Here is an 18,087-nt window from a genome sequence, read left to right on the forward strand (position 1 = left end):
AGCAGATGAATTGTAGTAAGCAGTAGAATGCCAAAGATGCCACCTACTGTACCTGGTACATTAATCTTGTTATATAAAGAATCTTGAGATTTCCTGGTTCATACTGTACCTAGAGCTGTCATTAATTAACAGAAAAACAGAATAGAGGCTTATAAATCTTAATACATGATTGGAAAAACTGATGCTGGATAGAGGGTTACCTAGTTTGCTTTGTAAGAGTTTAAATCATGAAAAGCTATTAATACTGTAAATGTTGTCAATGACAACATACATGTAGCACAATTTATTCAAATGAATTAATAAGATTAAGTGTTTACTACGAGGTTTGTACTGTAGTATGTGTGGCTATATACAGTAGATGTAGATGTACAGTATAATTGCCAGAAAGAAGTACTTTCTCACTTCAACTGCCTCCATGGTTCAGTGCACAGCATGTAATAGAAAACACACCTCTGTCTATATTGAAACTTTGTCAGTTGTTGATTCATCAGTCAGTGTGGTGTGCGTTTGTTTCTGCGCCATATTTCTTTGGGACTAAATATAACATTATTTCTAATTACTTGGGCTGTCTACCTAAGATGACAAATAGCTCTTGACACAGACATTGCATCTTCTTGCTAACTATGAATTTCTTTGAGACTGACAGAAGCTGGTGTTTCTTGACTGCATCATTCCTCTTCTTAATTATTGCCTGCACTGCTTCCACCAGTAAGCTGCTAGTTATAAATAAACCAATTACTGACTTTCAGCCTGTCATCAAATTTCAGATCAGGTCATTAAAAAACTATTGACTCTTCTGTGAGATTATTGCTGTAAATTATGATGAAATAAGGTAACTTAGCTAAGGTTCTTTGAAGTATCCTGTTTGATGTACCTAGGGTTTTCAGCTTTAATGGTATTTAGAAGTGATATTACTTTTCCATATTATAATAATAATAATAAACTTTATTTTATATAGCGCCTTTAAAAGCGCTTTCAAAGTGCTTTACAGAATGAGAACAACAATAAATACAATAAAAAATACACAAGATAAAACACAATTACAATATACAGAGGAGACCATGGATGGTGGTACAAGGAAAAGCAGAGGGGTGAAGAATGGAACCAATTCAGTAAAGGCTCTTCTAAAGAAGAAGGTTTTGAGTCTGGATTTGAAGTAGTTTAGAGAAGGTGACTCTCTTATAACCTTGGGGAGAGAGTTCCAGAGCTTGGGGGCATAGCAGGAGAAGGCCCTGTCACCCATTAAATGTAGACAGGCTTGGGGACAGTAAGGAGAGCAGAATTAGAAGAACGAAGGTTGCGAGGAGCAAAGACTTAGGAAACCTTGCATACAGTATATGGGGAATGGGTTATGAACTTCACTGTGTATTTAATCATGAACGAAAAGAGACAGTAAATAAATAGCAAGGCTAGTTTATGCTAAATGTGGTGAGTGCGAAATTGTGGGACCTGTACCTGTACTTAGAAAACTTCCCTTGGGTCCAAGTCTGAGAACATAAAATACAGTATGTTAATGATAAGAGCTCAGATTCTTGCGAAAATTTAGTGAGTAAGCCATCTATTATGTGTCAGAAACACAAAGTTTTGCACAATTTGTAATATTAGGAAATACCATACTATCCTGTGAAATCACTAATATTTACAAAAAAACAGTGATTTGATCCAGACTTTTCATCAATGGATAATTGATTATAACGACAAAGGTTAGCACAGGTGAAATGGCAGAGTTAATTTCTTGTGGGTTCTTACATTGTTCCTGTTTTACAGCTGAGTGATTGAAGTCTCAGGGATTAAATATGAGCTCAGGGTCTCAAATACAGTTGGACACAGCTAGTTCTTCATATCCATATTCAGGAAGAATGAGCCATGTAAATTGGGCAAGTTTAGATTTAAGTGGAACCATAACCAAGCATTGCTGCTTAAGAAACAAACTTTATTGCTATTTTCATTCAATAGCTATGAAGGTTACTTGTCATATTATAGGGACAGATTATATAAAATCAGTTTTTTCTTTGTGTACAGTACATTATGTAAGAAATATTGTCTTTGGCTATGTCTGCAGTCTTTTTATGATGCAGATGACAGAGGAAATTCTAGGACAAGAAACAACTTGTACATACTTGAAACATTTCAATTTTATGGGAATCATTTAGTTTACATGTATTAGTTTGTTTTAATTATTAGTTTTAAGGTATCAGAATACAACAATATTGTAATAATCCAGCAACATCTTTAGTTTAATGAGAAATATTACTATTACTATTATTATATCTTATATTTGTGAAAAAGATCATTACACCTGTAAAATACTGTAAAGCAGGTTAGTCTTTAAGCAGAATTACACAGACAAGATCATTTAACAACCTGATATTGTGTTGTATTGTATCACCACTGGAAATGACATTAGTCATTTTTACTTAATGAGTATGGCAGTTCTGAAAAATTGGCTTGTTTTCATCACTCTGCAGAAATCAATGCAGTTATTTTCCAAAATGGCTGTTATGAAGAATGGAGGTGAAGGGTAGAACATTGAGTTTTGGGGTCAGTGAATGAAACAGAATAGAAAAGACATCTCCTCAGCTGGAGTTGTGTTTAAGGGTTTATAGATTTTGTAGGTGGTCCTGATTGAAGATAATTACCTCTGTGAGCTGAAAAGGAGCAGCAGTTACTGCCTGAAGAGTCATTGTATTCCTTTCGGATAAGTACAAAGGGCCTACACTCTGCTCAATAGATTCTCTCCACTATGAGGAAAACAAAGAATGTTTTCACCTCACCTAAGCAAACAATCATGTAAACTGTTCACAAAGATCCTATATGACACAAGAAGGCCTTTAAACTTGAAGTGAGGAATTTGAGAATAATTATCTTGGCCTTCTCTGTTACATAATGGCCTAGACAAACAGTAACAATTAACTACATAAATTTAATGTTTTATACAGTATATTGTATAATTAGTCATTGTTCTGATTGCTGATTAGGTATGGTGGAATGTCCTTACAATTGAATGTGCATTACATTTTTTAAACCTAATAATTCTCAAGAAGAATGTTTATTAATTGAACATAAAATGACATTAAAAGTGATCAAATTTAAAATTATAAGAGATGTTTTAGGAATATATAATAATAACAAAATTATACTCACCTACATGAAGAGCCATCAATGGCGTTACCTTGTTTTTCTTTATTACTGTTTACTTAAAGTCCATTTACTGATTCTATGTTAATTATAATAGGATTTCCTTTACTTTCGGGCTTGACACCTCAATCAGCATTTAATGGCAAATTCAGAGTTCATAGAAAGGCCATTATGCTGTATGCAGCTTATCTAAGAATCAGATGTGATTACCCGGAGAACACAGCACTGACAAAAAATAACAAAATAGAATAGTAATAACAAAATAGAACAGGTTTTCATGTTATCTGAGGTCAAGGTAGTAACACATCTAAAGAAAAACATCTGGGCAAACATTGCTATGATGACCCAATATGCACTACTAAAATTCTGATCAAATTTCAGCATTTTGTTCATCTGACTTATTTGTCAACTAATTATGGGTATTAATAACGTGCACACTTCCCAGCTCAAAGTCATTAAAAGTTAGCTTGAATCGTGTTTTTCAACAGACCATGCAGTAATCTCAGACAGAAGTAATAAAATGATTACAAAGATAAAATGTTGTATTGCATTCCATGTTTGTTGTTAAAAGATGAAAATTATTTTTTCTGCTTTACAATAAAAGCAAAACACTAAACTAAAAAAAGAACACTCATTACCTATAATTTCATTCAAATAATTTGATTGTCTAACAAAAGTATTTTGGGAACCCTCACTTTAATATTTTCTATGCTTACCTTTTGCTGCTTTACAGCCAACATCCTCTTTTACGGTATTTTGAAGTCAGTTCCTGACTTTTTTTTTTCATGGATATTGTGCCTGTTGTTCAAGATGTGCTGCATTGAGATGAAAAGATCAATAGAAATTGGTTTCTTCTTTGCAACAGTAGCCTTCAATTCAGTCCACTATAACTCAATGGGATTCAAGACTGGTGACTGAGATAACCAATCCATAGCTGTAATCTCCCTTTTTTGCAGGAAATCCCTAGTAGTCCTTTGCAGGATGTATAGGGTCATTAACTTGCCGCAATACAAAATTCCATCTAATAAGCCTTCAAGCGCTGGGTAACATATGAAATTTTCTGCTGCTTTCATTGATCCTTCTACAATATAAAGGTCATCAGTGCCTGAGGACCACAATCATGCCAACACCATCAAACAGCCTCTACTCTATTAAAAACTGGGCAGTGGACACTCTCATTTTCATAATTTTCTTCTCTTCCCCCAAACAAGCTTTCTTGATTGAAAAGTCATGTTTACGGAATTTGTTTACTAAAAAAATAATTGAAGACATCGTGTAGCTTCATTATCTATTAAACAGAGAAATGTAGTTGGGTTTTTCTTACCCAGTTTTCAAATTGTATTTAGGCTTTAAAGGGGAGTCCCCATTTCTCAGACCAGTTATTAAATCTCAGTAGCAAAATTAATTTGCGGTATCCGAAAATCTTACTAGTTCGGAATGAAGCACAAAATCGTGAACTTTAACAAAGTACTGTAGGGTTGCCATTTTTGTTTGCAAACAGCTGGTCTCACCACAGGCTACAGCGAGTGTTTGTGAGAATTGTGGTGTGATGCAGCCCTTCCTGCTCACTATTAACTGTAATGACTAATGTAATGTGATGTACTGTACGAGCGAATAATTACAGGTTGTGAAGCATTGGAGAAATGTTCCAACATGATCAGCATACAGAGTAAGCAGTATTTATTGAATTTCCTTCCAAAGTCAAAGAGCAATATTTCAATTGAAAGAGATGTACTGTATCACAAGCCTGTTGTTTACAATGTCATAAGGCCGCTTCAAGTCACTGGAAATGTTGTTGTCTCGTTCTGAATCGCAGACAATGATGGCAATCTGGCTCTGTGCATACCTGGAAATTTCTTCTGTTTTGTGATATAAATTGAAGGTTTTACACACTACATTTTGCTTTCATTGTGCTTTGAAATGCGCTCATCAATGCCGTTTCCTTCCTACCCAAAAACATAAAAATAGTGTTGCAGTTCCCCTTTTAGGATGTTAGGAAGTTTACAAACAAGAGGGCATTAGGCCCGTAGGAATTAGACCATTTGGCTGATTTGGTAGTTACTGTAATCCATCTGAAGAGTACTGTACGTGAGCCCATGTCTTCAAAGATGTGATTCACTTGTTGGTGCCTGCTTCACAACTGCCACAGCTGTCAGTGTAAAAATGTACCTCTTTTTAGTTTTCATTTATACCGTGGTATAATGGTCCACTCTTTATTCTGAAGAAGTTCATAGAGTTTATTTTGTCACTGCTTGTAAGGATTTTGAAAGAAATTGTTTTCGTCAGAGAGCACATTGTTTCCAGAGCACCAATGAGTCTCAATGAGGTCTTGTTAGTACAGTAACCTGGTAATATGCCTTGATATAAATTCTGGAATTTTAACAACATTTTTCTTAACAGTGTATACCAAAACATCTTCTGTGTACAAAAATAGTTAAGATAAAAAGAATGACCACCAAAATCCAGAATCGATATCAGTCCAAAGGGTTCGTTTGGCAAAAGACAATGTTTCTATAAATGCTTATTGAAAAGAAGCTCACTTAGTCATCTCTCCACAGATCAATTCCTGGTTATCTCAAAGTCATTATGGGAAATAACTTATCCTGAGCCTTTTTATTTACTTGTCTCATCTTATATCTCATTGCAATATGATCCTATGAATTTATGTTTTTGTTTGTTTTATTATTTTTATTTATTTTAAAAGGTTTTGAAATTGACTGCTTCAAATCTGATTACATAGTGGCAAATACAACACAGAAATGAAAAATATCTTCCTTTGAGGTTGAAAATTTTCCCTGACTTTCCCAAAGACAGTCTTAGGCAACCATTTTTTTCTTTCTATAATTTATAACTTAATTTTACAGGCCACGAGCCTGGAGTCTTTTCTTTGGCCAAATAATACAAGACACGCTTGAGGCAAAGATATTTTGAAAGGAATAGAGAAGAAACAGATAGCATTCACTATTTAGCATTTACTGCATTTCATAGTACACTGAATACAGATCCCAGAGAATTAGACACAGTCTTTTTAAAGCTAAAGAATGCTTCTAGGAAAGCTGCAAGAAAGGGCATTAAAAAGAGAAAAAGCTGGTGATCCATGATGCCTTTACACAGAATAGGCTAGATTTTATTAAAGACAGGTTAATGTTACGAATACTGTAGATCGTACTTTTAAATAGACACAAGAGATAATGTGGAAACACTTGGGAACAGAGCCCTGTTGTTTGTTGGTGTTTTATTGAGTAACATTTTGAGGTAACTTCTTTTCTTTTTGTTTTTGTACTCTTCAAGGGTCTCACATCCTCTTCCAAAGATAATAGAGCAAAATATCGTAAAAAAATAAAAGTAAGACTTTGAGACTCATGCCCTTGTTCCCTCAAAAAAATGGCAGGTTAAGATTCTCAGATTATTTAGCTACTGGCAACCAAACAAGCTACAGTAGATGATTAGAACGACCTCCCCTTAATGTAACTTTCCATGTTTATTCATTTCTTTCTGTAGCCCGTCCCATATTTCACTAAGTTACAATTCGAAGTAGCAACCAGTTTTGCTGTCTCGTTTGTTCATTTTTTGTCATGGCATGTAAGGTCATTAGGTATTTCACTTACCTAAAATACATGTAACGTTTTTTAAAGAATGAAAAATATTCCCAGCACTCCTGCCTCAATTCTGGGCTGCGACATGTTCTGAGTGGAGTGACCATGCTCTCTAAATTGATGCCTATGTGCTCAGGCGTAGTTCCATTTAACACTTAACAATTTAGCCCTAACCAGAAATGTGCAGTTTTCCTATAATACTTGGCTAGATGAGTGAGCTAGTTTATAATATAAAAATATTCTTGTTCACATACTGTATAGTCATTATGTGTTTTTGTATAAGACACTTGTCACATTGCACAAAACAGCATTGCTAATATAAAGAGTCCTTTAATTCACATGAGAAATGCCTTTTTTGTTTAAACAAAAACGCATCGCTGTAGAAAATTATTAAGTTCAATACATTAATATATTCTGCACATAGGGAGAGCTCTAACATTTTAAATAACGTTTTGAAGGACTAAGATGTCCATTTTCATGTGGTTCTCTTTCACATCCTATTTGTTTCCAGTACCAAAGCGCTCTTGCCTCTAGGCTAAGCATGTCTGGTAGACCTTTTCATGTACTAAACCAAGAGCTCTAACTGAGCCTGTTTTTATAAGATTGAACAGTCATGTAATATGAATTTCACTGATGATATTGTGTGTTCAGCATATACCAATAATCCTAGTAATCTGACCATTTAAGTCTTATTGTTGGTGAATACAAAAGATGAACTCTTTCAGTTGTTTTTCAGCTTCAGAGGTTTGATTTTCTAAATATGCACCACTGCGATATTGCTACACATAACTGTAAGAATAATGCATTTACATCTCTCCATCCGAAAATATTTGTAATCAGCTAGGTTGTTAGCAGCATTGCAAAGAGCACAGTATGTGAAAAAATAATACTAATAAGCAAAATGATTTTGCTTTCAATAATGTGATGTTTTTGTATTATGTTGTGCAATGTTAAGACAATAGTCCTGAAATGAAGAATAATTTTGTATTGCAATTTACAAGGTCATTACCAAATTTAAAAAAACTAATTTTACCAGAACACAATGCAAAGGCAGAAAATAATTTCTGATAAAGCTGCTGAAACCCCCTCATTCCCCAGAAACACCTGGACATTTTCTTCTGAGAGTATTCTATTATAGTTGCATGTCCGAAGAAATGTAACATCAAACACTCATTACCATGAAAACTGGTAGTTACCATTTGTACATGCTTCGCTGACTGCATGCAAGATAATGGCTCTACAAAAGTGACATTGTCACAGGCTGAAACTTTTTTTCCTCTTGTTGTGAAAGAGAAGATAATTTGCTCAATCAATATAATTATCTGAAACAAATATAGCACAGTCAACAATCACTTTAAAAGACAAAAGTGAGGAAACAGTGCTCTGGATTTGGAATCTGAAAAGCCAAAAAAGCTATTAATGTATATTGTACATGATTTTTAACAGAATTTATGTTTCCCCTACTTTTATTGAACAAAAGAAATAGCAATAAAAAGGCCAAAAGAATGAAAACATTGGAGTCTTAATAAGTGACAATGCAAATAAAATGCAAGAAACAACTTTAAAACTGATAAACCTGGTGTACTGTGATAGAATTCAAATAAGCTGAAAATATATATGACTGGAAGTCTGGTAGGAAAAAAATACTTAAAGTGTTCAAATGAATAACTGTCGAGAAATACAGACTATATAATTAGCCTTCATTTGAGACATACTGTACTCTATACAGCATTAATACATGGGCAATGTTGAGTGTGCTCTTTTGATAATGAGGACATACTGTACCACACAAACTGACTGTTCTGTTTGCTTCATTCTCCATGTGCATCTACAAGATTGTACAGTGTCTCTTTAAAAATACATTTGATGCCTGAGGCTTGTGAGTCTGCAAGACACTTCCAGGTTTTTATGTCAGATTTACACATGATCATTAATAGTGGGCAATCTCCACAATTTTTCATCCTTTTACGTATTGGAAAATTAATGCTTTAAATTCCACACAGTAAAAAAAAACGTTTGGAAATATAATAAAATATGTTTTTGTTAATGAAAGATTATGCAGATTTTGTTCTCATGTTTTTCGATAAAAAGACATTTTTATTGTTTTAATAGCATCGTACTTTTCTGCAGACAAAATTTGGACAGTATTCATTCCCTGGTTAGGTTGTCTGCTGTGTTTCTTTTTTACAAGATACATTCTATCCAGCACAAAATGGTTCCTATGTACAGCCATATTCATATTTGTAAGCAGAAAGTAGAAATATTTTTCTCTATGTTTTTCTTTTCTTCATATACTGCATGTAATCTAGCTGAAAGGCTTAAATGTTTTTTAGTTAATTGGTCAAAATATTTTGCCTTAGATCTTACTGTTTGAGACATGTTCATTTTAAGTTCCAGTCTACAGTATATTAGGATTGTTGGTTGCAGAAGTAATGGTGAGTGGAAAGCTAACATTGAAATATCAGTGAAGGTCTCAATGCAAAGTGTATCTACTGAATTTCTACAAGACCACATAAAAAGTCGGATTTATTGGCAGCATTTGGAAATATATAAACAATTACAGAATCAGTAATTAATCAGTATAAGAGTTTTAATAAGAACTTAATTGAAAATGGTGAAATATTCTAACAGTTCAACATTTGTAACAGTGATACGTTAGATTCAATTTCAGTAACCTGTTAAGTGTGGTATTTTACAAGACAATTGTTTTTTTCAGAAGAGAATATTTTATCAACTAAAAAAAAATGAATTGTTGTGCTCATTGCCTGTGGTCTGATTTTGACATGTAGGGTAAGACAATGCATGAAAAAAAAATATTTCTCTTACACTTTGGAAATACAAAGATCGTTTTCAAAATTTGAGAAATGCTTTTATTAGCACACTTAATCTGCTTTATTACATGGTGCCATGGGTCACAATTTACTAGATAATTAATTTTACTTTTCCATCATAATAATTCCTGATAATTAAATCAAGTGATTAATTAGCTCAGGAAATCAATTTGCAGATCTTTAGAATTTCCAATTGAATATTATAATAATTTCTTGGGGAGCCTGGGGCTGAAAAGGTGAAACTTTAGAAGTTTGATGTTTACTAATGATCTCGTTAATGTTTGTTTAGTAAAAACTTATTATGTTGGTTTCTGATAAATCTATTATTAGATTCTGAGGAGTCATTACTTACATGAATATAAAAGGTGCAGACTATTTCCTAATATGTGCTTTCATTTGGAAAACAATTTGCAAATCCATTAACAAAATTAAATTACCAGTTTCTAAAGTAAATAAATTCAAACCAAGTGTTCATATAATCTAGGTGCAACATCTCCTCCTTTGTATCTGATGTCACAATGTACTGGCTGTATCTGCATGATTTAGGCAGACTGTTTTTTTAAAACTAATTTTAATTTATTGCAGGAACACAATTTATCTGTTATTAGTCTTCAGGCTTTGATTATAAGCACATCATTTTCTGAATAAAGATCAGTTAGTAACGATTTTCCTGAATATTGTCATACAAGAAGATGATGATGTCTAAAATATTCTTAAGTGTTTTACAATTATATAACCCATGAGATGTGTAAGAAAACTTTATACGATAGAACATTACTGTCATCTTTCAGATTATCACTTATTTGGTCTTCTTCAGGTATTAAAATTGAGAGATACAAACGAATACCCATGCCCAACTCTAGCCTCAATAAGCAACACCTACACTGTTTCAATTTATATGGAATTGATCTCTCTCACCTATTATTCTGGATCAGCACTCTCGTTTACTACTTAATATTTTAATAGCATTGTAATATTATATTGTAACCCAAGATATTTCAAAATGTTATCACACCTATAATCCTGCATTTTAATTGCTAAATTGATCATCACCCCTTTTCTAACTAACGCCCTGTTTTAAACAAATTTTCATATTTGTACTGTGGTACTAGAACTTTATATTTTTGTCAATGGAATGCTGAGTGGATACCTAAAGTACTGAATCTAGGATTCTTCGCTATCTAAATGTGACAAAGGGATGTTTGTCTTCCACTGAAGAGTTAATAGGTCTGTAGTCTGTCAGTTGCTCTCAGTTCCCTATAACTTCTAACCTTTTCCCTCATATCTTTGAAAATGAGACTTTTGTCTGAAGTGGTACTATGCTGGATTTAACTTGTGAAATAATCCAGAAATGAATAAATCAACTTTGCTGTCATCTACATACAAATGTAATCAGTGGAAACTGCACGTTGCTATTTTAAGTGAAGTAGCAGAGAGGATTTATGCCTGCAGAGCTTTTTGGAAAAATTCTTGTGTTAATGGTAGTTAATTTTAAATTTAAATATGAGCTTTGGTGATGTGGCATTTCAGGAGCTATAAGTGGTTGTCCAAAAAGGATTCTCATTATGCAAGTTCTGTATATAGTTTGCTGCATATTCACATTAATTTGAATTTGTCGAGCGCTATCTGTTGTAGCATCTACGTCTCAAAGTTGCGATAACTGGCTGTGTCCAGGGGCGATTGGAATCTGTGCACAGTGACTTTTTCTGACGAAATCAGCTTTCTGCAATTGCTCTGTTTGATCCAATCTAATCACACTGTTCTAGCTGTGGCTAAGTGCCCAATTCAAGCCTCAGCATGCAAAATGTATGTTCAGTCAGGTCTTGTTTTTTAGGCTACATGGGGAAGAATTCCTCAAATGTGACGAAAAAGATTTCTACAGATTTCCATTCATCACCATGTCCTAAGTGACCTTCTATAGAGCACTCCTCCCCATTATGTTCCTGTCTTGTCCATTGTCAGAGCTGATAACATCAGATTGTTGTGCTGAAGGCCTATTGCTAAGTCACTGCTGATTAAGGCCCTAACCAAGAAGAACACTGAATCATTTTAAAAGGCTTTATTAGAAGATGCCTAAAAAATATTTTTTTCTGAGTCATTGTGCTATTGTGTGGGATGAAAGCAAAAAATATATTTCCTTTGCAAACAGAAAGGGTCGAGCGAGAAATAATAGAATCTTAATTAACAGTTTCAATATCAGTTCAATTTTCTGGTGTGTTTTCAGCAGTTCTACAAAAAAAGTCCATCTCATTGATTTATTTGGTTTTGCATTTGCTTGTATTATGAATAGAATTGTGTTTTGTTTTTTGTTATATTGACCAGATTTCATTGAGGAATTACCACATTAGAAACCAGATCAAATTTCAGCACAGGTTTGCTTTTCATTTTAGACTCTATTCTTCTAATAGTATTGCAGATATTAAGGTTTTTACTTGGGGTGTTCTACTTTTTTGCAAAATATTTATTTATTTTTAAACTGTATTACAGGAAAAGTTAATCAACTATGAAGTAACTGTAGCAACCTGATATCAATAACTAGATTATTTAATGTGCTTAGAATACATTTAATTGCTGTACTTTTTCGTTTTGTGATTGCTCAGATGTTTGTGCAATTACTTATTAAAAATATGTACATATACCTTAAATGTATTTTTTGTGCAATCTCACATACAAATACATATATTGACACATAAGAACCCTAGTACAGAAATGCCCCTTAACTTTATTTTTTAGACTGGATAATAGAGCATTTGCTTTGGTGCTCGGCTACATCCGTCTCTGTAATTTCATTACAGGGAGGGAGGTGTTGCTGCAGAAGCCCAGGGGTTATTGTTAGTCTTGTATGCATATGAAAAGGGGATGTCTATCTCCAAATGCAGTTGTACCTCTGCTGTGGAACACTTTATTATAGCTGTTGCTGGTGAAAGGAATGTAATGCAAATTAAAATCTTCCTCACACACACCTCCAGCCCAAAAAACAGGTGATGCAGTTTTGTAGATACACCGATAACATCATGTAAACAGAAGAAGAAAAAGCTGCCTGGAGGAACACGGAGACAGTGACAGAAACTATACAGCGTGTCTCTGAAGGGTGAAACCACAGCCAACAAATATCCTGTCCCTAAAGGCTTTGCCCATTTCTGACTCTGTCGTCTGCAGATAAAAGATGTGAGTCTGCTAATAGCCAGCCTCTTTTCTCTGCTTCTGAATAGAATGTGACATGAAATTTTCAACAGCCAAAATTAAGACACATTAGCATTTCTCTCACGTTTTTTTTTCAATCATGTTCAGGGATTCTTAGTTTTTTCTTAGTGGTCAGAAATATGATTAATCGGGTAAGAGGGTAAAAATAAGCCAACAAATTGGGATTGATTAAATTATAAACCCAAAACAAAGTATAGGTTTGTGTAAAATGTAAAGATGTACTGGACCTTTATTTAAGAAGACAAAAGTACATTGTCCATACCATAGGTACTGTATATCAATGTGATACATTTGACTTTGCTTTCATTTTTAGAGCAGTCTGGTTCATAGATAATGGATCCTATGTCATTACAGTCTAAATCTGTCTTTCAAAATAACCCAAATAAGTGCTTTAAAAATAGCACTCAGATTTTTTTTTTAAGGAACAGCGTTTCACACTAAACATGCATTTACTTTCTCTTTAATTGAGAAGGACTGTTTTGTCTGTTTCTAAATAACTGACTTTGGTACAGTTGAGATTGCTGGTCTGTAATCAAGGTCTCTGTCAGTAGTCCCAAAGTGCACATCTTAAGTCCTTTAAGAATAGATTGCTGATTACTTAATGTGTAAGGGCAGTACCTGGATAGAGATTCTCAAATTGGCATTGGTGAAGTTTTATCTGGAGTAGATGTCTGCTGTATACCATGTGGGAAGCAACTATTAACTTTTTCAGATGGAACTCAGTCTGCTTGCAAGCTTCTATAGTTGTGAATCATTCCATTACTGGATACACTTTAAATACAGGTGTATTAATTACAGTGTATTTGCACTTTACCTTGTAATTGTATTATATTTATACTTTGAAATACATGTGTTTACATAATCATGTCTAAATATGTAAATGCATTATGTAATTGTTACAAATAGGGGGTTACGAACAGGGACGTGCAGAGTGGGTGGCTACAGGGGCTCAAGCCCCTGCCCCTTTGCCCTCATTGGCCCAAGTGCCCTTTATTGCTTATATTTGTACAAAAAAAGTCTAACCAATTTCATTTTTTTTCTTGCCACTTGGCAATTCTGCTTCTGTATTAAGTACGGATCTCCCGTTAGGAGAAAAAAATGTTGGGCCTAATTGATCATCCGAGCACAAGTGCCTACGTACGCCTCAATAACAGAAGAGTCTTGCCTCACAAGAATGATAACATCGGTAAATCGGTACGACGATGAATATACAGGCTATATGAGTAGTAATTCCATCATCATTTTTGGATATCTCTGCCAAGTTATTTTTAGGATACAACCAATAAATAATTCCTAGATTAATTCATTGTACCTAGATTCGTAAAGGCACTTAGTAGCATAGTTATTACTTAAGATACATGAGGTCCAAATACAGAATGCATTATGTCACCTAGTCTTCCTAAACATGTAGAGTGCAGGGAAGGTGTGCTCAATGTGGCTAACAATAGGCCCCAATAATAATGAGAAAAAAAAACAGTGCTTGTCGTAGATCAGCTGGAGATCCACAGCTGATATTAATTAAGATGTGACCTCCAGCAAATATCTAACAGATAAAAAGGCAGGCTATAATCCCAGCAGAGAGGGGGTTAATGATGACCTACAAGTAACAAATGGCATGCTGTGAAAACATACATTTATAGTGTAATTACTGGTTCAGTCATTCTGTCACAGACTTACTACATACATTAACATGTATTGAAAAGTGTAACTAAACTACAACATTATTAATATTTCAAAATGTACAGTATGTACACATCATAACTTGAGGTATTAAGGTTTGCTTAAATAAGAATTACATAATACAATTAGATTATCAGCCATATGATTTTTAGCTATGTGGGGTTTGCATATGCAATTCCTCAATGTCTTATTTATTATGTAATATTAATTATATTAATAAACAATAGAGTATAAAGGTGAAATAACCAACCTATTTTGTAGATTAATTGCATGTAGCAAGACCCTTATCCTAATAGCTTGTACTCTACCCTTAATTATAACTCTGGGTTTCTTTGCAGAACATAACTTCTTATGAAAATATTTATAATGTTTTATAAATGTGTTAACAGCTGGCTTATTATCCATTTAGTATAGTGCAAGTGTAATTTTGTAGTCCTAAAATAAAGTTTGTCAATTTCTTTATACAGTACTGTATGTATCATAATATTATGATATATTGCTATAAATCTTGCATAGCATTAAAAATAATAGTATTTTATTTTTGTGTCCTACTGTATATCAAAATAATGCAGGTTTATTTTAATACTTCAGATAGTTTTTAGGGGCTCAGATGGCATTATATTTAAGGTCACCACCTTTCCCTGCAGTAACCTTTGCGTTTCCCTAAGACTACAGGCAAAGAAAGGTATCTGCTTGTGGCGCTAATCAGGATTTTTACCCTCAATGATTTTTGTCAGTTTTTGCCTCAGTACGTGTGCTGTTCATTCTTTAAATGCTAGCAGCACTCGTCTTTATGCACTTCATTAATGTGTCAGGTGAAGAACATAGCAATGCCAACACAAAAAAGTTTAAAAATTGCTTAAAGTCAGTTGTTCTCAAACAATAGTATATAGATTCTACTGTATACTATTCATAATCATAATTCCTCTAACTATGCATGCAGGTAAACCAATCACTAGTACATCTGTCCCTTCAATCATTTTAGATAAAATCCTAATGTTTTTAGGAAGATATATTGAACTACATCAATGGAATTTCAGAGAAATGCACTGTGAGTTAGAAAAAATTAGTACTCATGAAAGGACAACTTAAATAAATAGAGAGTCAAGTGAATTATATGGTTCATATTAAAACGATTTATTTTCTCCTGATTTGCTGTTGCAATTTAATGATGTCACCAGTGTGTGCCTGAAGGACCTCATTTCCGCTGTACATGGTTTGCGTGACTTTGCTAATAAATCATTATGCTAATATTTAATGCCACACTACTAAAGCTTAGTTGTGCACAATTTCACGTCTGCAAATGCTACACAGTAACCACATTGGCATTAGGACAAACTTCTGCTGCAAGGCAATGGTGAATCAGAGGACTGATGAGCCTGAGATACTTTTCCATTCTCATCTGTCAGAAAAACTCAAGGAATTTCAAAGTGATGGGCAAACCTAGCAGTAGAAGTCAGATTTCCAGGCACTCCTAAAGCAAATAGGGGGCTGTGTCAGCTGTTGCTAAATTAGGACCCAGCCTTTCAGTGTCTCTGAATTAGCTTGACTTAAATGATTTTGCTGCCAAGAACATGGGCAGCTTAAGCATTGTTCTTCAGTTCTATGCAACTGCAGGAGGCAATTGGCTGCCCAAAAATGTGATGCAGTCTTGGATCTTAGATATGTGAATGTAAAGAGTTTACAGCTCTATACATGCTTTGTAGGATAAATTGTATGGTTCACCTGTTTCAGGCCATTTTATTGCAATTTAATTCGTTATTCTTCAACATTTTACAGTACTGTGTAATTGTCACTGCTAGAGGAAATGTGTGCAAATGAGTACACATTAACCCCTCCAGGGCAATTCAGAACTGCTCTTACAAAGGATGGTGTGTTAAAACCACAGGAGAACACAGCAAAAAAAGAGGAAACTCCCCAGTCATATTCTCCATGGTAAACTTTAGTAAGAGTTTTTCTTGACCAAAGGAATCAACTAGCTGAACCAATGGAGACACTACAGTAGCTTCACATGCAGGTAGAGCACTGTGATTTGAGATCTCTAGTTAGCTGTGAATGAGGCTTCTCAGGTGGCACTCCTGGCGGCAGGAAAGGGTTGGGACGAATTGGCCAGGGTTCTCTTCACTCTCATTGAAACCGTAACTCCTGCAACTTCCCACCTTCCAATAGGAGCCGGAGGATCAGTGATGGACATGCCATTCCTCCAATCAGCACTATCTCCCCTGTCAGGCGCCATGGAGTTTGCAGCATATGGAAAGGTGAAGGGGCACAAGAGGTAGACAGATCAGAGGAGGTCATCTGACTTTCCTCGTTCTCTCAGTGCGGCCCAGGAGTCGTCACTGGGAGCCAGGATATAAAAGAAACAACTGATGATTCCAATTTGGTGGGAGGAAAATTAAATATACAGTATAAGAAATAGTCAAAAAAGGACAAAAATGGCAAGCAGTACATGATAAAAACAGTTTTGTCATTATTTGAAGACATACACCTCTATCACAACCTCCTGAGTTTTGGTCCCTATGTTATTTGGTACTGTATTTTGCCAGTTGTGTACAAGTAGCTGCACATGTTTTCAACATTTATGGACAAAAGCCTGCTGGCCAGAAATGTGTTGTTAATACTATAATAAAAGCCAGCACTATACTGTGAATTGAATCCTACAAAAACCAACAAGTCAATGAATTAATATGGGAGGGTGCATCTGTTCCTGAGATATTTGATTATTATCCACACTAAACCTTAAATTATCATACTGTATGAGTAGCAAATTATATTTAATTGTGACCTACATTTCTTATCCTCATTATATTCTTCCAAGAAAAGTCTTTACAAGAAAAAATGAAAAATACAATGTTTTCTCAACAAAGGTGACAGATGAAAAAAATGAAATTTTACAATTTGTCCATGAACTAGTGCTTTTCTCTAAGCAGTACAGTGAAATGTAAGTAAATAAAATACTCCAACAAAAAAACGTCTTTATTGCAAAAATGAGACAATGCCACCTTTATATAGTTCATTTGGAAATCAAATCTTCTTTGGGTTTGTTGTGTTCTGTGAATTGCATTTAATGCCTAATTGAAAGGTACAAGGGATTAACACAAGTCTCAGAGAACACAACGCTAATCATAGTCACAAATCACAAAAATGGAAAATCCAGCCAAGTTCATTTTGGGTGCTTTTCACATCTCACATACTGTACATGATGGGCATCTGAATTATAAAGTACAATGAATCAGTGATTTCCCTTAAATCCATGCATTGATCAAGCATCTGTCACCTTTATTTCATTGAAGAAAGAGAATAATAGAATTAACATTTGCCATGTTGGTGTTAGAGGCAGTTTTCTATTTTAAAATCTAAAAGAGAAAATAATAAAGGTATTATTTATTATTTCTTTAGAAGAAAAAAAGCACATCATTTTGTAGTCTCGGATTTAAAACCCCTACACTCCTCTTTGCATCTTACAGCAGCAGAATTTCATTTAATAGATTAAACTCCCCACAAAATAAATATAAAAGAATGTCATCACCTATCTTCATAATGAGTTGACTCAACATACATTTTTGTAAGTTATATTTTACTGTAGATCTCTAAAGCCTATAATGTCATGTATTGATTGATAATAATCAAGGGAAAAG

Source organism: Lepisosteus platostomus, chromosome 6, assembly GCF_059453375.1.
Source record: "Lepisosteus platostomus isolate fLepPlt1 chromosome 6, fLepPlt1.hap1, whole genome shotgun sequence".
Lineage (NCBI taxonomy): Eukaryota > Metazoa > Chordata > Actinopteri > Semionotiformes > Lepisosteidae > Lepisosteus > Lepisosteus platostomus.